Source organism: Phoca vitulina, unplaced genomic scaffold (assembly GCF_004348235.1).
Source record: "Phoca vitulina isolate PV1807 unplaced genomic scaffold, GSC_HSeal_1.0 scaffold7, whole genome shotgun sequence".
Classification (NCBI taxonomy): Eukaryota; Metazoa; Chordata; class Mammalia; order Carnivora; family Phocidae; genus Phoca; species Phoca vitulina.
This window is the reverse complement of record NW_022589710.1, coordinates 35,658,032-35,684,015: the sequence shown is the minus strand read 5'-3', so window position 1 is coordinate 35,684,015 and position 25,984 is coordinate 35,658,032. Positions and strand designations below refer to the sequence as shown.

General features: G+C 38.4%; 1 protein-coding gene across 3 annotated transcripts in view; it reads left to right on the top strand.

Moving 5' to 3' along the window:
• The window catches only part of SGPP1 (sphingosine-1-phosphate phosphatase 1), a 106,000-nt gene that overhangs the window by 68,087 nt on the left and 11,929 nt on the right, over positions 1-25,984 (top strand). The window contains exon 1 of one of the 3 annotated variants that reach the window (XM_032405274.1): positions 1,856-1,922. The exons of 1 other annotated variant lie outside the window; for it this stretch is intronic. The gene's annotated coding sequence lies outside the window, so the exon portion shown is untranslated. Of the gene's footprint in view, positions 1-1,855; positions 2,444-25,984 lie in introns of those variants that run through there. One more of the 3 variants, XM_032405275.1, reaches the window with a different exon arrangement.

Sequence of the window (25,984 nt, the reverse complement as noted above, 5' to 3'; positions counted from 1 at the left end):
TGGTGATCCCAAAATCCTAGGATCAAGTCCCACATCAGGCTCCTTGCTCAGCAGGGAGCCTGCCTCACCCTCTGCCTGCCCCTCCCCCTGCTTGTGTGCTCTCTCTCTGACAAATAAATAAAATCTTAAAAACACTGATAATTCTGAATTTTTGCCTCAGGGTGACTTTTGTATTCATACATTTCACTTAGTACATCATATAGAATATGAAAAGGAGAAATAGTGGTGATTACACTTAGTATGGCTCTTCATATACTGAGAATAAAAAGAAATCATATCTTCCATGTTTCATTTACAACCTGACACCTTCTCTTGTCATTTAGAAAGAAGACACAAAAATTATAAAAATTTTATTTTTTTAAAATGCAATAATTCCAAGCATCAGTCATAAAAGCAGTTTTTGCTTGGCTTTAATCCTACAAAATGTACTTAATTTTAAATCCAGAATGTAGAACTATTACATATCACAAATCATGTTTTTTCTTACACAAATGGAACAGTTTGTATTACATATTAAATAGGGAAAAAATTGTCGAGAGGGAAAAGACCACTCAGGGAAAATTTCTACTTTTGCCAAACACAAAAGTGATGAAATATTACCATATGGGCTCAGGGCAGTGAAAGTTCTTGATTCAATAAAGGTAGGGAAACCCAGCCTTACTTGAACATAAATAATGTTTCCATATAGGCTGAAAATGGACTTCATAATACAGTCTTGAGTAATACACAATGCGTGTAAGCTGAGATTGGTCACGCTTGACATTTTAACTACAGCACTATTCTGTCAAGACAGCAGCCAGTTCTGCTTCTTGTCATATCAACACTTGATTTATGTAAGCAGCTGCTACCTACGCCAAAATAGTGTATATAAGTGCCAAATTTAGAGTACTTTTCAGATATTTTCCAATGTACACTAATCTGAAAATCAAAGACCGTTTTGTGGTAACAGCAAAAATTTTACAAACCAAGAATCTTAGTACCATATTTACGAACATCTAGCACAGCGCGCCCAAGCACAAGCTGTAAAATGTATGAAACACTATTTATTTTTACAAACACACACGAAGTCTTTTCAGTTTCCCTAAGTGTCCTTTGGGTTTAACGGTGCTGATCAGTGAAAAGATAAAAAGCTCAACGGAACACATCAAAACCACAGTAAACGTCAGCGGGTGATAAGTTAGAACTCAGTAGCAACAACCACATTTAAAGCTACAGGGCTTGAGTGTCTGATACTACAAACCCCAGAGTTCCCGGGGCGCGGGCGGAGCTACTTTCAAATTGATAGCTATTTCAGCCAATGACACAGCCACACACAAAAAAAGGGCATGAAGGACAGGTTTCTTTGCGTTCCAACACTGAAGTCATTCTTAGAAGTTCTGAGAGCATGTGGGTATTTCAGGGCCCTATTAAGTATTTCCTATTCGCAGTAGAAGTCTCCTAGTCACCATAAGAATTCTCTACTCGAATTTGGCCCAGTGGAAGTTACAGCGTCTAAAAGCAGACAGGAACTCATGTTGCCCGACGTCAATGGAAGGACTCAGTCGCCCGAGGAAGAGGCGGAACCTACTTTATTCTTGCCCTTTATTGGCCACGCAGCCAGGAGACACAACCTTCGTCACAACTTCCTTTAACGAACCGTAAAAGGGGAGGTCCCATGCGGCGCTTTACGGAAACTGGGCCTACGCACGCGCAGACGTCCTGCTTTCGTCCAATCCGCAGGGAGGCTGGCTCTTGGCAATTCGTCGCCTCTCCCCACCCCTCATCTTTCCCTTTCCCCGCCTCTCTGCTGCTGACCAATGCTCTGCATTTTCCTTTGCTCGTTTAGCCTATCAGAGAGGTAGGGGGTGGATTTCCGGTCGTCAGCAGCGCACCGAGACTGAGCTCGCGTTTCTTCCCGCGCGCGTTGTGGGCTTGCAGTTGAGGTATATTTCATAGGGTCGTGTTGGGCTAGTCCGCGGGATGGGCAGTTCTCTCCACGGACGGCGACAGTGCGGGTTGAGTCGAGAAGGCCGTAGTCGCTGATTCTCTGGCACGAGGACCTCTGAGGGAAGTGGGAAGGGGCTGGGAGGAGGGAGCCACGTGTTGGGGCTTCTGGTGCCGGGGTGGGAGCCCCTGCACTACATCCGCGCTGTCCCTGCCCCGCGGGTCTTCCGCGGGCTGGGTGTTGGGTGTCGCTGTCGCCGGCCCCATTGCCTCCTCTGTCTCACGTTTCTGTAGAAGCGAAGTACCCTTCGCCTACTGTTCAAGGAAGGGTACCCAGGACCTGTTTTTGTTTTTCTCCTGCAACTCTCATTTTTCTTATCTCCTGAGTTTGTAAATTTTCGAAGTCAGAAAGCACATTTTCATTTGGGAAGAGACGTCCTGTAATGTATAATACAAACTGTGAAACCAGCTGTGTTAAGCACTTGATGTGTGTTATATAATCCACATAGCAATCTAAAGGGTAGGTACTCTTACTGTTCTCATTTTCACGTGAAGAAACAGACTGCTTAGTAACTCGTCCACATGTTGTCTTCAGCTTGTCTCTTGATAAACGGTGGTTTCCAAAGACGTAAAATTAAAATGCGCTATTAAATTGTAAAATGTTGCTTCTGTTTTCTTTCCAAACTTGAAGTTATTTTAGAAGTTAATACAATATACTTATAAGTGAATTGATACTATCGATGTAAAATCATCTAGTAGAAGACCTTGGACTAGGAGCCATTTCCTAACCTTTGGGCAAGTCACCCTCTGAGCCGCAGCTTCCTCAGCTGCAGAATTGAAATCGATACCAGACATGACTACGTGACTACTTCCTAGAGTTGTAAGGATCAAATGACAGAATGGATATAATATATAAATTATATATAAATAACTGATGATAACTACTTATATGTGTTCGCTTTTCAAATTCTTTCCTGTGAGGCCAGACGAGCGTTAAATAGCATGGATAGATAATTTTATATATGTAGTTTGATATATTTTATGTACATAAAACAGTGGTCATATGCAGCCTACTACCACACGTGAACTACCTGTTTTCTTTTCAAAATTTTTTTCCCCCATTTAATCTGTGTTTTCATCCCCCTGAATTTTCAGCCTACATGAATCATTTAAGTAGCATTTCATTAGGAATGGGAAGGCCATTGAGAGAAGCCAGGATGCTTTCAACCAAATTTTCTGTCATCCGTTCTCGGGCTTGATGAGTAGCACTTCCAGTGCGAGGTGTAAGCGAGGATCTCTGGGCAGGGGCTCTGGTTGCATCACTTCCAGCGCTGCAGCTTTAATAACCCCTGCCTGAAGAGCTTCCACCAGTGCATCTTGATTGACTTGCAGGCATTTATCAGCTTATTAAAGGATATGATAAAGTATATGACCCAACAGCAAGATGGAAGAGATGCATAGAGCGAGCATGCAGAAAGGGTGCAAGCTTCCATGCCCTCTGTAGGCATACTACTCTCCGCGTTCTTCACTTGTTCACCAGTCTGGAAGCTCCAAAATAGTCTTAAGCCTATATGGCCCCCTTATCTAGTCATCCAGGGTTCAGGACGGTGTTCCCTGTAAACGCAGAAGTGTTGTTCAGATGGTTTGTATTCTTACCTTGAGCTGATGTAGATAGCCTAAAGCAAAAGTAGCTCAACTTAAATAACTTCTGAGTTCTGGTTCCTTCTGGAGGCTCTGAGAGAAGATTCATTTCCTTACCCCTTTCAGCTTCTGGTGGCTGCATATGTTCCTTGGCTTGTGGTACCTTCATTTTCCAAGCATGTCACTGCTATCTCTGCTTCCATCATCACACTGTTTTCTGTAGTAGAATCTTCCTCTGCCTTTCTCTTTGTGGGCACTTGTGCTTACGTTTAGGTTCCACCTAGATAATCTAAAATAATCTCGCCATCTCAAGATCTTAATTACAAAACCCCTTTGTCATGTAAGAAAATATTCATAGGAATTAGGATTTGGCTATCTGTGGGGGCCATCTTTTAGCTTACTACAAAGGGTATAAAGAGGGTAAAGAGATCCTACTCCAGTGCAGCTTAGTCTAATTGGATGTGCATTAACACCTTAGAAGAGTAACATTTCTTTGAGTTCTAATCTACCTTAAAAATTCATGTGACTTTTGTATTGAACTTCATAATATGCCTAAGTTTGATACTCTTCTGAATTATTTGCCACATCATAAAACATTGCTGTTTTAGGGATTTAAACTGTTCGTGGCTTATAAAAGCCAGTTTACTATAGTCATAGTTGTGTCCCCCATTTTAAGAAATATGACCTCAGATGATAGGGATTCATTATGAGGAAGCCATTTAAGCAACCAGATAAAGACTTTGGGTCCCATTGCTCCTAAGGCTAGAATGTGCACTAGACTTCATGGAGAACTGAACTGACAGTCCCTCATCATTAATACTCTCCAGTTCTCCCAGCAAGACAGTAGCTCTGATGACCAGGTTTTTGTCATATCTTCAGAAGAAAATAACCCAACTGTTGCTCTCGTGTCTATCTGGAAATCATAATTAGGAGACAGGATCTGATGAGTTGGGTTTGTTACCATTTGATATGGGTATGTTGGAATAAGATTATGAAAAAGAGCCCAGCTCTGAATAGGCATTCAGTATGTAAGAACTATTCAGTAGAGATCTCTGTGCTTTGTGTATGGAGTTGGAAGACGTACATGTGGGACATTTATATGGGCCAGGCCTGGAAGTGACCTACATTACTTTTTCTCATGTTGCTTTCTCTGACACAAAGCCATATCTAACAAACGTCTAGTTGTGTACCTCACTGCTGATCTGCTGATGAGTTAGTCTCTTCCACGATGGGCAATACTTAGCCAGCTGCTTAAGATTTGTTCTCAGCCCTTAATCTCCAGCCTTTAGTTTCTTCACCCTGTGAACTCTCCATGGCATCCAAATGCCTCTAGACAGCCTTCTTGGATAAAGTCCTTTTTAAGCTGGCTCCACACCAATGCCATCATCAGGTCCACAGGAAAAAGCTTCACATCCTTGGCCCTGACAAAGTCTGGATGTACAGGCCAATAACAATGTAATGCAGCCATTTTTCTTTGTTCTCTTTGAGCAGGTAGCCAGCCACAGTCTCTTAGACTTTGCCAGGCGTAGATCCTATATTCATAGTCTACAGGGGACCAGATCAAGGTCTGCGTTTGAGCGACTCATGCTTGGTAAAATGGGAACAAAGAAAAAAATGTCACAGTATTTTTTCACAAATAACTTCTTCCAAAGAAATTCTTTTTTTAGCTGCTTCACTTTGGTGTTTTTATTTCCTCAAAATGGATGTCAAGCTAATAGGTTGCAAAACTAGTTTTAGGTCATCTTTGCAAGTCCAGTGTGGACAGTCTGCCACCTGACTTAGGGATGTGAGGGTATAGTATGCAGTTTATAGGCTACGAAGTGCAAAGTACTGTTTACTGGGCATTTTCCTGATGACTAATTATGTAACTGAGTTTTTAAAAAATTCTGTCAGTAATCCAAGCCTAAGTAATTTCATTTGTTAAATGTTTGTTTCACCAGCCCTCACTGTTCCTTGTTTTGGTAATAATTAAATCTAGGTGAAATAAATATATAGAGGAATGTACATTTAAAAAACTATCTTTGAGGGGACCTGGGTGGCTCAGTCAGTTAAGCATCTGACTCTTGATCTCAGCTTAGATCTTGATCTCAGGGTTGTGAGTTCAAGCCCTGCATTGGGCTCCACGCTGGGTGTAGAGCCTACTTAAGAAACAGAAACAACAAAAAAACTGTCTTTGAAACTGATCATCTCTGGGAAGCTAGCATTTCTCAATGACTAAAAAATTCCTTAGGTTTCCCAATCATCAAGCAGAATCATTTGATCTTATAAGTTGCCTTATTGGGTTTAGAATAAACTTAAGTAATTGAGATAAATGGTAGTTAGAAGTGATTTTTTTTTCTTTTAAGATTGTATTCATTTAGGAGCACCTGGGTGGCTCAGTCGTTAAGCGTCTGCCTTCGGCTCAGGTCATGATCCCAGGGTCCTGGGATCGAGCCCCACATCGGGCTCCCTGCTCCGTGGGAAGCCTGCTTCTCCCTCTCCCACTCCCCCTGCTTGTGTTCCCTCTCTCACTGTATCTTTATCTGTCAAATAAATAAATAAAATCTTAAAAAAAAAAAAGATTGTATTCATTTATTTGAGAGAGAGTGAGAGCAGGAGCAGGGGGAAGGGCAGAGGGAGAAGCAGACTCCTCACTGAGCAGGGAGTCCAGGACCCTGAGATGACCCAGCTAAAGGCAGACACTCAACTGACTAAGCCACCCAGGCACCCCATGATTTTTGTTTTTAACTCGTGAAAAATAGTACTATTGTAGGGTGACATTATTTCACATTTAAGGATTTAAAATTGGATTTACTTAGTTTTTTAAATTAAGATTTTAATTTGAATTCCAGTATAGTTAACATACAGTGTTATATTAGTTTCATATGTACAATGTAGTGATACAACAATCTGTTATACATTACTTAGTCCTCATCATGATAAGTGTATGGATTCACTTAATTTTAATACAGATTTTTTTTCTTGGATTGCAAGTTCATTTTGGCTGAGTTAACTATTCATTTCATCTAGATAAATTGTACATGATACAACAAGATTTTTAACAAAACCCTTTAACATTTTAAGGATCATAACCTTCATTATGTGTTCATTATTTTCCAAATTTTCTTGGCTAAGCATTAATTGTTATGAAACAACTTGAAAAGTATAAAGCGTAAAATTGTTGACAGCACGATGTGATAGAAGAAGCACTTGGAGTCAGAAGATCTTTATATCTAGACCATACAAAATGTTTAACTTTTCTGAGCTTTAGCTTTCTTATTTGTAAAATAATACTACTACTTGTCCAACTTAACTCTCAAAGTTGTGAGAATCCCGATGAAATGACAAATACTGTAGTCCTTTGCAAAATGTGATTCTTTTATTAAGGTCATTTACCTTTTTTTTAAGATACTATTGATTTGTTAGAGAGAATGAGAAGGGGGAGGGGCAGAGGGAGAAGGAAAAGCAGACTCCACGGGGCTCAAAAAAGGGGCTCAATCGTAGGACCCTCAAATCACGACCTGAGCTGAAATCAGACGCTTAACTGACTGAGCCACCCAGGTGCCCCTCTCTGTCGTATTTTTAAAGGGTTCAAATTTAGCATTAATTCTGTTGTAAATTCTACTAGTTCAGGTGATTTTTTTTTTTTTAAAGCTCTACCACAGTTTTTGCCTCTTCATAAGGTGGCTAGACCAAAAAATGATAAAAATCCTGTCTAGCAAGTCTTTTTTTTTTTTTTTTAAGATTTTATTTATTTATTTGACAGAGAGAGGGAGAGAGACAGCGAGAGAGGGAACACAAGCAGGGGAGTGGGAGAGGGAGAAGCAGGCTCCCCGCCGAGCAAGGAGCCTGATGTGGGGCTCCATCCCAGGACTCTGGGACCATGACCTGAACTGAAGGCAGACGCTTAATGACTGAGCCACCCAGGCGCCCCTCTAGCAAGTCTTTTAATGTTAATTAATATTAATCTCCAAATGTCATCGCTTTGCTAACAATATAGTTTCATAGGAAAATTACAAGAAACTTCTTCCAGAGATTAATAAGCTTAGTGTGCCATTATCATTAAAACTTTTCCTGATAATGTAGATTACTTTGTTTATCATGTCAGTTAAAATACTTCTTTTACATGTTCCTTAGTGTTAGTATTTATACTGAGATAAATGATGGCTCTGTTCTCTTTGTGGGCATTCATTGTAATCATTATTACTTTTTATTGGCTTTTTAAAAAAGAATTTCATGGGATGCCTGGGTGGCTCAGTTGGCTAAGTGTCTGCCTTTGGCTCAGGTCATGATCCCAGGGTCTTGAGATCGAGTCCCGCATGGGGCTCCCTGCTCATCGGGGAGCCTGCGTCTCCCTGTGCCTGCTGCTCCCTCTGCTTGTGCTTGCTCTCTCTCTCTCTCTGTCTCTCTCTCTGACAAATAAATACATAAATAAATAAAATCTTAACAAAAAAAGAAGTGTTTCACCATTCCTTGAATTGTAGCAGAGCTAGTGCTTAAGAGCACAGATTTTTATTTTTATTTATTTTTATTATTATTATTTATTTATTTGACAGAGACAGCAAGAGGGGGCACACAAGCAGGGGGAGTGGGAGAAGGAGAAGCAGGCTTCCCGCCGAGCAGGGAGCCCGATGCGGGGCTCGATCCCAGGACCCTGGGATCATGACCTGAGCCGAAGGCAGACTCCTAACGACTGAGCCACCCAGGTGCCCCAAGAGCACAGATTTTTAAACCAAACTACCTGAATTGAGTACGGGCTGCAATTACCAGCTCTGTGATCTTGGGCTGTTTACATGTCACCATTCTGTGCTTCAGTTGTCCCATCTATGACATAGGATAATTATAAGTACTTCATAGGCTGTTATAAGAATTAAATGAGTAAATATTTGTGAAGTGCTTAAAACAGTGCCTGACAAACACTATTAAATAAATTCCTTTCTTCGAGGCGCCTGGGTGGTGTAGTTGGTTAAGCTTCAGACTCAGGGTCTTGAGATTGAGCCCCAGGAGATCAAGCCCTGCCTCTGAGCTCTGTGCTCACTGCAGTCTGCTTGAGATTCCCTCTCCCCTGCTCATGCTTGCTCTTGCACGTGCTCTCTCTTACTCTAAAATAAGTAAATCTTAAAATAAGTTTCTTTCTCTGGTTTTATTCAATATTATTCATCAAGTATGAATGTGGAATAACAGCCAGAAGAGAAAAAGCTCTAGGTAGTGGCTTATATTTAAAATTTACTGTATCTTATAGCTGGTACTATTTTAAATCTTTTTTTAACCTTGTAAATACTTGGAAATTTGCATGTCCAGGCAACTAAAAGTTATGCTGGACTTCACATCATTTGATACTGTTTTGATCTTAAATCTTTGCTGGTATTAAGACTTTCCACATGTATATGCTTTAAATATTTTAACTGTATGTTGCTTGGTTGTATGAATGTTATTGATTCATTTCATTTAGTGCAGATGAGAATTAACAACTTTACATTTGAATTTAAAAGCCATTTAAAAGTGCTTTGTAAAATACGTCTTTTATATCGCTTGAGGGTCAGTATAAGAAAGCATTTAAGAGTGTGGGCTCTAAAATCAGATTTCTGGGGTGCCTGGGTGGCTCAGTAGTTAAGGGTCTGCCTTCGGCTCAGGTCATGATCCCAGGGTCGTGGGATGGAGCCCCATGACAGGGCTCAGCGGGGAGCCTGCTTCTCCCTCTCCCACTCCCCCTGCTTGTGTTCCCTCTATGTCTCTCTCTGTCAAATAAATAAAATCTTTAAAATTAAATAAATAAACAAACAAACAAACAAATAAATAAATAAAATCAGATTTCTGTTCCAGTCCCCGCTATGCATTTGTGAGCCAAGTGATCTTTGGCAAATCACCTGCCTTTTGTAAGCCTCGCTTTCCTAATTATAGAACCAGATAAGTAAGGTACTTTATAGGGCCAACCAGAGGACTAAATGAGATATAATGCACCTAAAGCATTTAGAACAGTACCTTGCATACAGCAAAAGTTCATTATATCTTAGTTACTCTTAATATCATTGATGGATACAAAAGATCCAGTAAGTAGAACAAATGGAAATATGAGAAAACCAAGATTCAGATGAGATTCAATGATTTACTAAAGGTCATGTGAAAAAAAATCCACCCCCTTACTTCTAGTGCAGATCTTTTCCCATAACCCCTCTTCAGCTTACTCATACTGACTGAGTCCACCCCGAAGACATGTTCCTTTATTTCCCATTGTGTTTCCAGTTTTTGGCTGCTTGTCAGAGTATTTTCATCTTGGTTCTCATTCTCTCAGAGTCTTTCTCTTTCTTCATGAATTCTGCAGCCCTGTATTACTTGGAGTTTTAAGTTGTTAGCATGCATGACAGGCATCTATTTTTCAAGAAAGGAAGAAAGAATAGATATTGAAGCTAAATTTTTCATAAAGGTTAGTTTTTTTTCATTTGTGATTCCATTAGCCTTTTATTAATTTGTATTTAACATGGCACTGAATTATTTTTATGAAGCTACTTTATTCCCTCCAAATTGTCCCCTTTTTTTCCCCTGAGATTGTAAAATCAAATTGAACTTTTTCTTAGGAATTGAGAAAGGAGTTTGAGAATCACACAAATCCCTTGAGCCATTCTAAAAATAGGAAGAATACAGTTTATGAATCATTGGGTTATTTTTGAAGCTCTTGAGTGATTAAAATGTGGATGTATCCTTTTTTGGCATCAAAACCATGTTTATATTGTATAAGTAAAGCACATAGTATTTACTGCATTATTCTGGAAATTTGAGGTAATTTGATCCTATAATGTATTTTGTGAAGGAATAGCATTTTGAACAAATTGTTTAATTCTGGAATTTGGGTATGTAGGACTATCTATTAAATCATGTTCACACCAGCAGGTGTTTATTGAATGCTTTCTGCCTATAGGGTACTGTGTAAGATGGTAATAAAGTGATGCTCCCAAATCCCAACCCTTTCCTTAGCTTCCTCAGTTCTGCCTTCATGGTGTTTTCTGTGACTATAGAGTTTGAAGTGAATTGACCTCAAAGCTGTGTTTATGTTATGGATGTCATGGATATCAGTATTGATACTGCTTGATTTATTTCTGATTTCTTTTTCTTTATTTCTTTGCTTTCTCCAGAAAAGGGATGGCTGACTCTATGGCTTAATTTGTATGTGTGTGTGTTTCCTATCTTTGTCATTGTTTTACATTTTGTGTAGTTCCTTATCTTTGCCTCTTTGTCTTCCTCTATGGAGTGTGTTTTGTGGGTGTTTGTTTTTATACTCCTCTCCAGGAAGTAGGATTTTGTGAGGTAGGTTATCGAGTTATTAGCCTCAGGCTGGTAGAGGATTGATATTAGAAAATTGGAAAACATGGTTCTTGTCTTTAAGAAATTTATACTCTATAGTAGAGAGAAACAAATATAAATATGTGAATATGTAAAATATAACTAGAGAAAAATTAACTCTTCAATATGTTTAGTATATGATTACTGCTATATAAATAACAGAATATTTTGGCATTCAGAGTAAGTAGAAACTTGGTTTAGGCTGGGTTAGGAAAAATTTTGTAGTACTGGTAGAGTTTGAGCTAGATCTTGAAGCATGGGTAGTATCTAGATAACTCAAGAAGACAATGTAGGATTCTTGGAGAGATTAGTAATCTTTTTTGCAGTTTTATTATGGGGAAAATATTTTACCCATTAAAATATTGCTATGTCAGGGGTTGCTATAAAATATAGTCTGTGATTTACATGTTCAAACAACTGCAGCCCATGCAAAAACAATAAGAGAATGTGTATGATGCTTTATAAAAATTAAGTATTTAGTTTTATGTCCTTAAGAAATGTTTGTGAAATCACATATTTGCTTTTTCCACTTCATGTCATGCTGAATGTCAGTACTTTTTACAATATGAAATTGATTTTTTTTTTTAAGATTTTATTTATTTATTGGACAGAGAGAGACACAGCGAGAGAGGAAACACAAGCAGGGGGAGTGGGAGAGGGAAACACAGGCTCCCCACTGAGCACCAACATGGGGCTCTATCCCAGGACCCTGGGATCATGACCTGAGCCAAAGGCAGACCCTTAATGACTGAGCCACCCAGGCGCTCCTACAACATGAAATTGATTTCTAAGAACAAAACTTTTTTATATGAAGTAAGAATTTGTCCTGTTCTTCCCATCTTTTTCCAGGAATTAGATGTTAAATCAAGTATTTCCTGTCCTGTTCTGTGTCAGGGCCGTACAGGAAACCATTGCAGTTGCAGATGAGAGGTAATGGACAGCTGGAGGAGGATAATGGGGCAGACAGTGTTGAGATAAATGTGTAGGGCAATTTTCAAGGTAGGCTTTATTGGCTAGTTGCCTCTTGTCCTTTGACTTTCTTTAATCAAAGATGATTCTGAACTGTTGAGCCTAGATGACTGAGAAGATTGTATAGTTAACAGAGATGAAGAATACAGGTATTCGAGTTATACTTTGGGTATATTTGAAGTTTTGGCAGCACGTTCAGGGGTAGAGGTCTAGGCAGACATTAGAAATATGGGGTTGGAATTTTGAAGAGAGATCAAGATTGAGGGTAAAATCTAGGAGTTCACATAGAGGTGATAATTTATGTTGCATGGGGAAGAGAGGAAAGAACAAGTAAGAAAAATTCAATCTCAGTTATCATGATTAACAGCAGAAATTTCAATCATTACTAATCAGTTAAAGCATCTGTCTCTTTAGACTTCCTAGTTAAGTCCTGAATGATTTTTTTTCCATTCTCTAATTTTTGGACCTCTTGCTAGATGGCAGTTGTAGTTAATTCCAAGGGCAAGGAAGGCAAGAATTGAAAGAGTTTGGTAGCTTAAGTCTAAGCTAAACATTTTCATGTGTGTAGTAAACTTACAATCGGTAGTACATTATTTCCAATCCTTTTTATCCTTCATGTGAGATCTATAAGTGTGAAATTTTTTTCTCGCTTAATATCCGGCTTTTGTAAGATGGTTCAAGAATTATGCCTTTTGTTGGTTGTTTCTCTGATATCAGGATCTTTCACTGTGTTCAGAAGAGAGGAAATGAATTTAGAATTTAACTAGATTCTGATCTTCCCACGATATGGTGCATAGTAGTTAAGAGAACTCATCTGTCCTACTGTATCTTTACACAAGTATAAAGCTATAAATATTTATGTTCAGGGGTTTTGCCATTATTTTGATTTCTATTTCAGCAGATCCCTTTTGGGCATTCACCCAGTTTAGAGTATTAAATAGTGAATCTACTTCAGAATGTAAAGGAAAGTATCTTTAACTATCAATTTATAAATATTTATAAAATATTGCCTGATTGTGTGAGATATGTTGACATGATTGCAAGATATTGGGATAACACTGGTTAACAGCGGAAATTTAAAGAATTATTAATATGTTAAAGGATCTTTCTGTTTGGTGACTTTTTTGAGGAATATTTCATACTGTGAATTTACCTTAGATGTATCTAGTCTGCCTCCCCTCCCCCCCCACCTTGTGTGTGTGTGTGTGCCCATACGTGTATACATTTTCACTTAAATCTCAGTTATCATGATTAACAGCATGGGTATGTGCGTATACATATATATGTATATATACATATTCACTTTATGTGTGTTTGTGTATGTGTAGATAGATAGATATATAGTAGAATTTATATCTAATAGTTTATTCTGCAGGTTTATCATTTGACACCATTGCATTTCTTTGAAATTCTCTGTACAGGCACTTACTGTGCTTCTTTTGTACCAGGCATCATTCTGAGCATTTAACATGTAGTAATTAAGTTACGCCTTATAGCAACCCTCTGATGTTGCAACTGTTATCCCTGTTTGAAGAATAGGAAGCTGAAAGACATAGCTAGTGACACCAGGATTTGAACCTGAGCATATATCCATTCTCTTAACTACCATGCAATACCTATTTCTATAAGCCTCTGTTTCCTAATCCAAAAAGCAATAATATAAAGACTATCTTTTAGGGTTATTGGTAGGGTTAAATGAAGCAATGCATGTGAAGAGACTGATACCCCATTGTTTGGGATAACCAAGATATTTTGGTCTTTAAGACCTTGAGGGAAAGCTTAATAAATCCTCTGCCCTCAGCTACCCTTTTTCCTTTTTGTAGGAGGGAAGGGAATGCCCTCAGAGTACTTACCCAAAAGCACGGGGGCTATCACTGACCTCTAAGTTACTACAGCCAAAAATTAGATCCAGTGGCCTGAAGATACCCCGCCCCCCCCCCCCCCCCATATCTTACAGCTGTACCTGCTACTGCTGCTTCGGTAAGGCTACAAAGGAGCTAGTGATGTGACCCTCTTTGACCATCTTTGTAACCCAGCCTGTCATGGCAACTCTCACATTCATACCACACTTCACACCTTTCAGCAAGCTATCTAACCTATGAAATTCTCATATGAACTGTCCCTCGTATCACTCTTGTTCAAAAAGCAGAAGTTTTAAATTTTAATTAACTCAAAGTTTTCTTTTCTGGTACATGGTTTTTGTTTATTTAAGTTTTTTATTTATTTTAGTATCTCTACACCCCATTTGGAACTTGAACTCATGACCCTGAGATCAAGAGTCCCATGCTCTTCTGATTGAGCCAGCCAGGCGCCCCTGGTACATGCTTTTTGTATTCTAAGAAATCTCCACCTAACTTAGAGTCACAGGTTCCCTGTTTTTTTCCTAAGAATTTTGTAATTCTTGCTCTCACATTCAGGTCTATGGTCAATTTTGAGAGAATTTCTTGTTCTGACTTCTCCTTTGTCTGGTATTTTTTTTTTTTTAAGATTTTTATTTATTTGACAGAACACGAGAGGGAACACACGCAGGGAGAGTGGGAGAGGGAGAAGCAGGCCTCCCACTGAGCAGGGAGCCTGATGCGGGGCTTGATCCCAGGATCCTGGGATCATGAGGACACCTTAACAACTGAGCCACCCAGGTGCCCCCTCCTTTGTCTGGTATTAATAAGATACTGCAGCTTTCCTTTTAATAGTGTTTGTATGGTATATCCTTTTCTGTCCATTTACTTTTAACCTACTTTATATTTAAAATATAAGGTTTAAACCTATTTAAAATAGATTTCTTTTATTATTTTTTAATTTAAATTCAATTAATTAACATATAATGTATTATTGGTCTCAGAGGTAGAGGTCAGTGATTCATCAGTCTTATATAATACCCAGTGCTCATTATATCACGTGCCCTCCTTAATGTCCATCACCCAGTTGCCCCATCCCCCATCCCCTCCCCTCCAGCAACCCTCAGTTTGTTTCCTATGCCTAAGAGTCTCTTATAGTTTGTCTTCCTCTCTGCTTTCATCTTGTTTTATTTTTTCCTCTCTTCTCCTATGATCCTCTGTTTTGCTTCTTAAATTCCACATATGAGTGAGATCATATGATAATTGTCTTTCTCTGATTGACTCATTTGGCTTAGCATAATACCTTCTAGTTCCATCCATGTCATTGCAAATGGCAAAATTTCAATTTTTCTGATGGCTGAGTGGTATTCCTTTGTATATATACCACATCTACTTTATCCATTCATCTGTCAGTGGACATCGGGCTCTTTCCACAGTTTGGCTAAAATAGGTTTCTTTTAGACAACATATAGTTGGATCTTGCCTCTCCTCTCCCCTCCACAAACCTGAGAATCTCTGCCTTTCAATTGAGATGTTCAGATCATTTATATTTAATGTAATTGTTGATATGGTTGGATTTAAATCTACCATATTGCTAGTTGTTTCTAGATTTTCTATTTTCTTCAGTTCTTTGTTCCTTTTTTCTTTGTCCCTTTTTTCTTCTGTCTTGCCTTCTTTTGGATTGTTTTTATGACTACACTTTATCTCTGCTATTGGTTTGTTAATTTTACCACTTTTGTCCTTTAGTTGTTGCTCTAGGGTTTACAGTATACTTCTTTAACTTGTGTAAAGTCTACCTTAAAATAATATACCTAATTATGTTGTAAGAACCTTGCTGCATATGTTTCTTCCCTCCCTTCCTCTTACTAGTGCTGTCAAATATTTGACTTTTAATAACACTCTAATATGTTGTTACTATTTTTTTGCTTTAGAAAGTCAATTGCTTTTTAAGAAAATTTTAAAAGATTATTTATTTACTTATTTTAGAGAGCAAGTGTGTGCATGAGTGGGGGGAGGGGCAGAAAGAAAGGGAGAGAGAATCTCAAGCAGACTCTGCCTGAGTGAGCCCAATGCAGGGCTCAGTCTCACAACCCTGAGATCATGACCTGAGCAGAAATAAGAGTCAGACACTTAACCAACTGAGCACCCAAGCACCTCAAGAAAATTTTTAAAAGAAAGAAAAAGTCTTAAATTTACCCTCATGTTTACCATTTTTAGTTCTCTTTATTTTTTCATGTCAATCTAGATTTCTAGTACTACTGTGGCCGAATAACTTTCTTTGACATTTCTTGTTTTACACTCTACTGGCAGTGAGTCTTCTCAGCTTTTGTCTAATTATTTTTCTTTTACCCTCTTTTTTGAAAGGTATTTTTTTTCTGGGTACAGAGCTTTGTATTGACAAGTTTTCCTTTCCTTTGAATGCTTTAAAAATGTCACTCTTCGTCCACTGACTTAGTTTTTCTGATTAGCAGTCACTTCCAGTTTCCTCCTTCCCTCAGCCCCTGGCAACCATTAATCTTTTGATCTACAGGTTTGCCTCTTCTAGACTTTTCATATAAATGGAGTCATACAATATGTGGTCTTTTGTGTGTGACTTCTCTCACTTAGCATAATGTTTTCAAGGTTTATCCAGGTTGTAGCATTTAACAGTACTTCATTCCTGTTTTATGGCAGAATAGTGTTCCATTGCATGGATATACCATATATTGTTTATCCATTCATCCATTGATGAACATTTGGGTTGTTTACACTCTTTTACTATTATGAATATGTTACTATGAACATTCCTATACAAATGTTTGCATGAAAATATGTTTAACTTTATGAAAAACTGCCAAGCTGTTTTTCACAGAGGCTGCTACATTTCACATTCTCGCAAGTATTGTATAAGGGTTCCAGTTTCTTCACATTCTTGCCAACATTTATTGGTTTTTTTTGTTTGTTTTGTTTTTAGTAGCCAATTTATAGTCTTTTTTTTATTTTTTAAAGATTTTTATTTATTTATTTGACAGAGAGAGACACAGCGAGAGAGCGAACACAAGCAGGGGGAGTGGGAGAGGGAGAAGCAGGCTCCCCGCAGAGCAGGGACCCCGATGTGGGGCTCGATCCCAGGACCCTGGGATCATGACCTGAGCCGAAGGCAGTCACTTAACGACTGAGCCACCCAGGCACCCCAATTTGTAGTCATTTTAAAGTCCATTTAAAATGGGTGATTTCTACGTCTTTTCTGTTCGTTGCCTCATTTCTTGACAGTTTGTTGTTTTTTTTCTTGCTTGTGTTTGTGTGTGTGTCTCTCTTTTTTTTCTAATTGAATTCTGGGCATCATATGTAGAACAGTAGTAGACACCAAGGTAAATAGTATTTATTCCTGGAAATGGACACCTCTCTGCTTCTGTCAGATTGTTAGCGTTAGGGATTGAATAGTGTAATCTGTAGGTGAGCTGGTTTAGGTTTTGTTGTTGCTATGGTTACCATTAGTACACTACAGACTTGAAATTCTTCTGCTGTGGGCTGTTAATATCCTGTGCTTAGTGTTGGGCCTGGTATGCTGAAGGGTTTTCTTCAAAGTTGTTGCTCCTCGGCTCTCAACTTTTAGCAGCCCTGCTTACCTATGCTAAATAAGGGATTTCTCGACACTCTCTTCTTCCTCCTCCAACTGTTGATGCTGTTCACTCAATGTGAGAATCATGCTGGAGGCCGGGGGTCATTCTCCTCCATGATGGTTTGTTTGTTTTTCAAATGCATATATCTGCATAATCACCACCCACAAAGTTCTCTTGTTCTCATTCCCAATCCATATCCCCCTCAAAAGATAACCAGTATTCTGATTTCAACCATTATAGACTTGTTTTGCCTGTTCTTAAATTTTGTGTAAATGAAATCATAATAATATTCTGTGTCAGGCTTCTGTCACTAAACAGTTCTGAGATTCTTCCATATCGTTGCATGTACCGGTAGTATATGTTTTTTTTTATTGCCGTGTAGCATTCCAGTCTATTAATATACCACAGTTGATCAGTAAAGACTATTTAAACAATTGGATACTTGTCTAATTATCTAATTAATCCTCTTGTAATTTTCTTAAAAGTTTGTAATTACTCTAAGAGTAACATGCCAACACTGGCTTTGTTACTCAGGCCAGAAATCGAAGCCTCATCTATCTTTGTCACCTCTCTTCATACCCCACTTGTCTAATCAGGAAATTCTTTTTATTCCTCTTTCCTGATTGTGGCCTCTATCCAGCCACTTCTCTCCACTTTTATATCACTTGCCCAGAATTTTGCACAAACCTTTGCACTACTTCCATTCTTGCCCTAAGGTCTGTTGTCCAGGCAGCAGCCTGAGCAATCCCTGGACAAACATCTCTCATCTGCTCTCAACCAGCCTTCTTTCTCACTTGAGAATAAAATCTCAAGTTCTGACCATGGCCCTGCAAAGCTCTTATCCGGCTCCAGCTACCTCTTTTTTTTTTTTTAGATTTATTTATTTTGAGAGAAAGAGCATGCGTGCGCACATGTGCACACGCACAAGTGTGAGTGAGTGGGGGGAGGGGCAGAGAGAGAGAGAGAGAGAGAGAGAATCCCCGAGCTGACTCCCCACTGTGACCCGAGATCATATTTTTTGTTTTTCAGTTTTTTTTTAAGATTTATTAATTTATCTCCGGCTACCTCTTTAACCTTATGTCCTACACCACTTTCCTTCTCTGACTCAGCTTCAGCTGCTGTGGACCACTTGCTGTTTCTCTCTGTCCAGGAGGCTCTTAGCCCACACAGTGCAATACCTTGCTCCCTCATTTCCTTCTGGTCTCGGCTGAAATATCACCTCATGGGAGAGGCTTTCCTTTAATGACTGAATCCAAAAGGACTTTCCTGCCTCATTTTTCTTGCCTTAACCAGTATTATTTTTCATAACACTTTGACTATTTTCATTATTATAATTAGTTATTTGTCTCTATGGCTGTCTGTCACCCCACTGCCCCCCAGGAAGGCAGGGACTTTGCTTATGTTCTTTGCTGAATCCAGTGTATTCTAGGCCTGTCATGTCAGTCCTTCAAGAATTGTTTTTCAATTATTGAATAGGGTAATTCTTTAGGACTTTAGATTTAATGTTGATAGATCAATTTCTAACTATAACACATAATATTCAAGTGGCTTGTTCTTTGATGTTAACATCGATCTGTTAGGGCTATAGGCAGTGGTTCTTTTTATCCCCCCACCTTTTTTTGCAGTTATCAAAGAGAACCCATTTGCTTAATTTTTAAAAGCGTCTATTCAGAATTAGAAAAAGAAGTAGTAAACATATACTACCAACTCAAAATTCTGGGTTACTCCACATTGTTACTAACTGTTCCAAATTAAGACATCTGGTGACTGGGGAAGTTTTGTTTCTCTATTTGGTTAACCAGCTGGTTGTTCTGGAAAGGCAAACACAGTTGATTGTTCTTGTTGAAAGAAGTAGGGCATTCATAGATTTACTTCAAAGGGTGACTTTTGGGTGGAAGATTTACTTGAGAAACTTGACATCTCAGGATGTTATTGAGGAAAATGTCTTTGTTTTTAAAAAGATACTTGAATGTTATATCTGGAACCTGATACTTGAATGTTGTATCTCATACTGCATGAGAAAGTGTGTGTGTTATTCCCTCCTACCCCTCCCCCCTTTTCCTTGGTAACAGATTCCTGCACTTTAAAAACTCTGTTTTCCCTAAGAATTTTAGTGTGTGAGATGCCGTATGTTGCTGCAACCAGTATCTTGAACATTCGTGTGAATAAGAATAGCATATTCAGACTCACTAAGCAGGATTAATTTACAAAGACATTAAGTCTCAATCATTAATGAATATGATATTTAAAATGACATTGAAGTTGTAGCAGATGTCAGTTTAGCATACCTTCCACTAAATATTCAGCACTTCTTCCCAGTTTAAAACAAATGGCTCTTTGGCAAATTGTTTCAAAGCCAATTCTGTGTTAAACTAGACACACAAATTTCCCTAAATTTCTGATATAAACGTTTTCTGAGAGGTGTTCTGCTGAAGTTAAACCATACTTTTTACCCCAAGGTACTGTTTTTCTGAGACATACTGATAATGAAGAGGAGTGACTGTTTCCGAGTTCCCTGAGATAAACATTAATAACCAGATTCCTAAGTTTTACTTGTGCAATTTTGCTTCAGATAAGCTGATACTAGATATGCTTGATAAATAATAAGTGTCTTTAATATCCGGCATAGAGATTTCGTGGCTACCATTAGATTTTCCATGTTTGCCACTAGCACATGACATTAGACATTAGTAGCTGCTCCTTCCAGGTGCTCTACTGCCCACCCCCTTTTTAAAAATAAGTATGATATATGCTTATTATACAGGTAACATAGGCTACCCTTATTTTTTTAAAAAAATATATATGTACTTGGGGTGCCTGGCTGGCTCAGTAGAATATGCAGCTCTTAATCTTGGAGCCCCACGTTGGGCATAGAAATTGCTAAATAAATAAATAAATGTGACGTACTTACAGAGACAGTTTAATGTGGTCCCTGGGACAAGAATACTTGAATTCAGAAACCAGTTTTACTGTATATTAACTGTGCTTTTCTCATCAGGGTAGTGAACGTAATTGTACTTATGGAGTTATGGGGTTATTATCATTGTTAAAAATTTGAGTAACCTAGGAAAGTACTAGGAAAGCAACACATCCCTTACACACACACACACACGCTCAGATATTTGAAATACATTTTATGAATATTATTCTGGAGACCTTTCTGTGCATACATACAGATAAAGTGAGTAGAAACATGCATAGGAATAATTTTATCAAAGTGGGATGGTATATTACACGTTTTCTCTAAATAGTATTACGTTTAGTTTAACTTGGATTTAAAAATGAAAGTAATTGCTGAAATTCCGGTGTTTCTTTAGTATAAGGTATTAATTCCCTTTGAATTTTACCTAAAGAAAAGGTAAAAAAAAGATGAATGATACTAAGAGGTTGGGGTTTTGTTTTGCAGTTTTTTAAACGACATGTTTCAGATGTCTACACAACTGCTTGTTACAGTCAGATGTAGGTTTTTCTGGTGAGCAGATAGCCTTTCATGTGGTGACCGGGGACTCAGACTCCTTTCATTTTCTGGCTCAGCCGTCCTGTAGGGCTTGGAACTCCTCTGCATCCAGCCAGCAGATGAGTGAAAAGAAGGTGAAGACACACCACCTCTTCATCACCTGACCCAAACATGACATGATTCACTTCTACTTGCAAAAAAACTACTCACTGAGACTGAGGCAAATCTTGACGGTGGACCTGGTCTCTGTTTTTTTCTTCTGAGATCCCATGAAATCTTCTGTCCCAAATCCCAAGTATATCTCACTCCTGTGGGCTGCTTCTCATTTCCCAAATTAGCATGGAGACCTTAGAAATATAGTAAGCCCTAGCAGCCTTCTTTGCTGAGCTCCTGCCTTAGTAAGTAAGGGTGTTTATTTCTGAGTTTTTCTGAGGTGGCCTACCTTCCTCCTCAGTTGGCGTCTTTCCAAATTTGGGGGTATTAGTATATTTTCTTTTTTTTATATTTTTATATGAAAATAGAGAGGTGTTAGGGCAGAGTTCGGTGGTGGCATTCATGATTAGCCTGTCTGAGTCATCTCAGGTCTAGAATTGAGATTGACATGAGAGCTTTTCAGCATAGGAACGTTCCTAGTGTGTATGTCGCTGAAATCCTTTCCTACCTAGAACCTCTGAACATCCATGCTATGTATCAAGCACATTTTTAAAAAGTGCTTTTTTGAATAATATTAGGTTTGTAGAAAAGTTGCAAAGATAGTACAGTTTCTGTATACCCTTCACCCGGCTTCCCTAATGTTAATGTAACAATGATACAGTTACCAAAACTAAGAAATTAACACTGGTACAATACAGTTAACTGAACTATAAGGTTTATTTGGATTTCACCAGCTTTTCCACTAACATCCTTTTTCTGGTCAGTCCAGTCAAGATACCACGTTGCATTTAGTCATCAAGCCTCCTTATCTCCTCCAACCTGTGATAGTCTCTCAGACTTTGCTTATTTTTCATGACCGTGAAACTTTTGAAGAGTACTAACCAGGTATTTGTAGGATGTTCCTGAATGTGGGTTTGTCTGATATTTTCTCTTGATTACACTGGGGTGATGGATTTGGGGAAAGAATACCACGGAAGTGAAGTATCTTTCTCAAGTCACACTAGGGGGCAAGTGACATCAACACGACTTATTGCTGATGATGTTAACCTCCATCCATTGGTCAAGGTTTCTCTGTTTGAAGTTATTATCTTTTACTCTTTCCATACTCTATTTTTTGAAGCAGGTAATTAAGTCCAGTCAGTACTGGAGGGGAAGAGAATTAAGCTCTACCTCCTGAAGGGGGTCTATCTGCTTAAATTATTTAGAATTCTTTCCTCATTTATTTAATTATATAGAGATTTATTTTTATCAGTATGGATTTATGGGTGTTTATTTTATTCTTTGGCTGTTGTATCTTACTATTATTATTTTTTTAAGTATTACTTTACTTTCTGGCACTATTTGATGCTCTTGGCTCATCTCTATTTTCCCTGCCCCAGACCTAGAATCACTCATTTGTCCAAGGAGCTCAAAGGGTATTTTAAATAGGTTAGAGCTTAAGCTTTTCTGATTACCTAACTAAAAGATAAGAATCTTAGAGAAGTTCACTGAAGCTTATGCAGTAGTGAAACTCTATCGTCTTCTAAAACATGTTGAAATTTATTTGCTCTTTAGAAGTGTATTTTTCATTATAAAATGAAAAATAAAATCTTAAAAAGCACTGATTCAATTTGATATAGTTTATTCAGAATTGAGAATTATTTGTTTGATACTTGTATTCATGAAATTTTATGTATTCTTTTTTTTTTTTTTAAAGATTTTATTTATTTATTTGACAGAGACACAGTGAGAAAGGGAACACAAGCAGGGGGAGTGGGAGAGGGAGAAGCAGGCTTCTCACAGAGCAGGGAGCCCGATGCGGGGCTTGATCCCAGGACCCTGGGATCATGACCTGAGCCGAAGGCAGACGCTTAACAATTGAGCCACCCAGGCACCCCTATTGATTCATTTTTTAAAAAGTTTTAATATAAAAGTAACTGAGACTGCTTACCTGTTTTAAAAGCTGTAAGAATTATAAATTTTTAAATGTGAATGTGAAATGAAATTAAATGAATGTAAATCACATGAAAATTAATTAGACGAAAGGAAATAACATTTGTTGCTTACTTTTTTTAAAAATTTTTTTATTGTTATGTTAATCCCCATACATTACATCATTAGTTTTATAGTGTTCCATGATTCATTGTTTGTGCATAACACCCAGTGCTCCATGCAGAACGTGCCCTCCTCAATACCCATCACCAGGCTAACCCATCCTCCCACCCCCCTCCCCTCTAGAACCCTCAGTTTGTTTTTCAGAGTCCATCGTCTCTCATGGTTCGTCTACCCCTCAGATTTCCCCCCTTCATTCTTTGTTGCTTACTTTCTTAATGCCAAGAATTGTGCCCTCTGTATACTTCTCTGTATTCCTGTATCCTGTGATTATCTCTGTCCTTGTACTTATCACCCTATATTATAATTGTTTACTGTTCTATCTCCTAACTTCTTGAAGACAGCAAATAGGTTTTTCATCTGAATCTTTAGAATTTAGCATCATACTTGGCCGTAATAGGCACTCAATATTGACTGTCCATTTTTATCCCTACTTTATTTTTTAAATTAATTTATTAATTTATTTATATAAACTCTACACCCAACGTGGGGCTCAAACTCACAACCCTGAGATCAAGAGCCTCATGCTGTTCAGTGGAGCCAGCCAGGCACCCCTTTATCCCTGCATTAAAGATGGAAACTGAGGCTTAGAGAGTTTAGGTAATTTGTACAGTGATGACTTCGCTAGTTTGATTCTTAAACCTATTGCTTTTTCTGTTGCACCACACGGTTTTTTGATAAGCTGAAAATACTTCACTGCATTCTTTTCTTTTCCTTTTTAACAATTTATTTATTTGAGAGGGAGAATGGGAGGGGCAGAGGAAGAGGGAAAGAATCTCAAGCAGACTCCCGGCTGAGTGCAGAGCATGATACAGGGCTCGATCTCATGACTGAGCCGAAGTCAAGAGTCAGACGCTTAACTTACTGAGGCACCCAGCCACCTCACTGCATTATTTTCAAATTGACAATCTCTGAAAGTATTCAGAAGAAACTGGTGACATTTGTTGCCTCCTGGGAGAAGAAAGGGGCTTGAGGACAAAAAGGTTCCAAAACTCATGTTTTGGAACCTTTTGAATTTTGAACCATGTGACTATTTTATTTTATTTTTTTTATTTTTTTTTTTTTTAAAGATTTTATTTATTTATCTGAGAGAGAGAGAGAACGAGAGACAGAGAGCATGAGAGGGAGGAGGGTCAGAGGGAGAAGCAGACTCCCCGCTGAGCAGGGAGCCCGATGCGGGACTCGATCCCGGGACTCCAGGATCATGACCTGAGCCGAAGGCAGTCGCCCAACCAACTGAGCCACCCAGGCGCCCCATCCATGTGACTATTTTAGATATTAAAAAATATAAATGTATTTTTAAAATGTCCAGGAGCACCTGGGTGGCTCAGTTAGTTAAGTGTCTGACTCTTGATTTCAGATCAGGTCTTTTTTTTTTTTAAAGATTTTATTTATTTATTCATGAGCGACACAGAGAGAGAGAGGCAAAGGGAGAAGCAGGCTCCCAAGGAGCAGGGAGGCCGATGCAGGACTCGATCCCAGGACCCTGGGATCATGACCTGAGCCGAAGGCAGACACTTAACCATCTGAGCCACCCAGGCGCCCTCAGATCAGGTCTTCATCTCAGGGTTGTACATTCAAGACCCACATTGGGCTCCTCACTGGGCGTGGAGCCCACTTTAAGAAAATAAATAATAAATAAATACATAAATAAATACATAAATAAACAAATAAAACAAACTTATCAGATGGAGTTTAACATTAAGTTTTTAAATATTGTATCATTTCAGTGCTTTGTGTTTTTATTTTGTTGATATCCTTAGAATCAGGGATACTGCCATTATTATTGAGCATTGATTTTTATAGTCTTCTGGGAATTCCTTTGTGTATCTTATTTTTTCCCTTTTATTTTTGAACAAAAAAAATGTAGAAGGTGGGGAGGGGGAGAGGATAGATGTTCTAAAGGGAATGAAAGATTAAATCCCTCGGTTCAGTATGAATGAAATTTGACTTTTTAAAGTATGTTCCCTAAATCTTTCCTTGTAGGAGACTCTTACATAAAGTGAGTATTTGGTGATATACCCAAAACCTTATTTGATTATCTTTAATTAGTTAGAGTGGCTCTGGCTGCATTAACAAAAACTCTGCTGCAAACTGACTTAAATAGAAAATGTGGACTCTCATTAACATGGAATAGAAGTTCTTTCCATCAGTTGGATTGGGTCCACTTTAGAATTAGTGTTCCACATCTGAACAAATTGTAGTTAGGAGGAGAATACATGCATGGATTGGCAAGAATATAAGGTTTCTGAACCAATTACTGGTTTAAAAGAATGGAATTACTGTGATTGGTTTAGCTAATCAGGATCTGCTCCTAGAGCTAGGGTCAAGTCTTGAAACCATGTTGATGCCACGAGGAGGAAGAGGGGGATGAGTTGGAGAGGTTCCATCATACTGTCCACGAGAGCTCCTTAATTGCTCTTCAAATAATACATGTATAACTGATCCCTCTCACCCTAATAATAACTTTTGAGGAATGTAATTGTTCATGCTGGCTGATTGGTGCATGGTGGTTTCTTTTACTATTCTCTACTCCATATAAATTCCATAACAAAAAGTTTTAAAAGAGAAAAGAGAGACAGAAAAAAAAAATAAAGAGTAAGTGATGTTTGCTTACGGTAACCTTTTTCTAGGCCAGTATGTGTTTTTTTCAATCATCCTGTACTCTTTCTTTCTCCTCTGCTTATATGTAGGGTTTAACATGTAATTCCCCCTCTCAAAGGCTAATAGGCATATTCCTTAATTATAGTTGACATTAATGCTTCAGGACTTACATAGAAGAGCAATAGCATAGTATTAGAGTGAACACAGGTTCACAGGTTTTGAAGCAACAACTTGGGTTTCAAACCACAGTCCCCCCTTTTCCTCCCCTTAGTAACTGTGAGAACATTGACCAGTTAGTCCCTCTGAGCTTCAATTTCTGCCATAAAATGGGGATAAAAATACCTATCTTATATGGTTAAATGATTATGATAAAAAAATAAACTAGATAT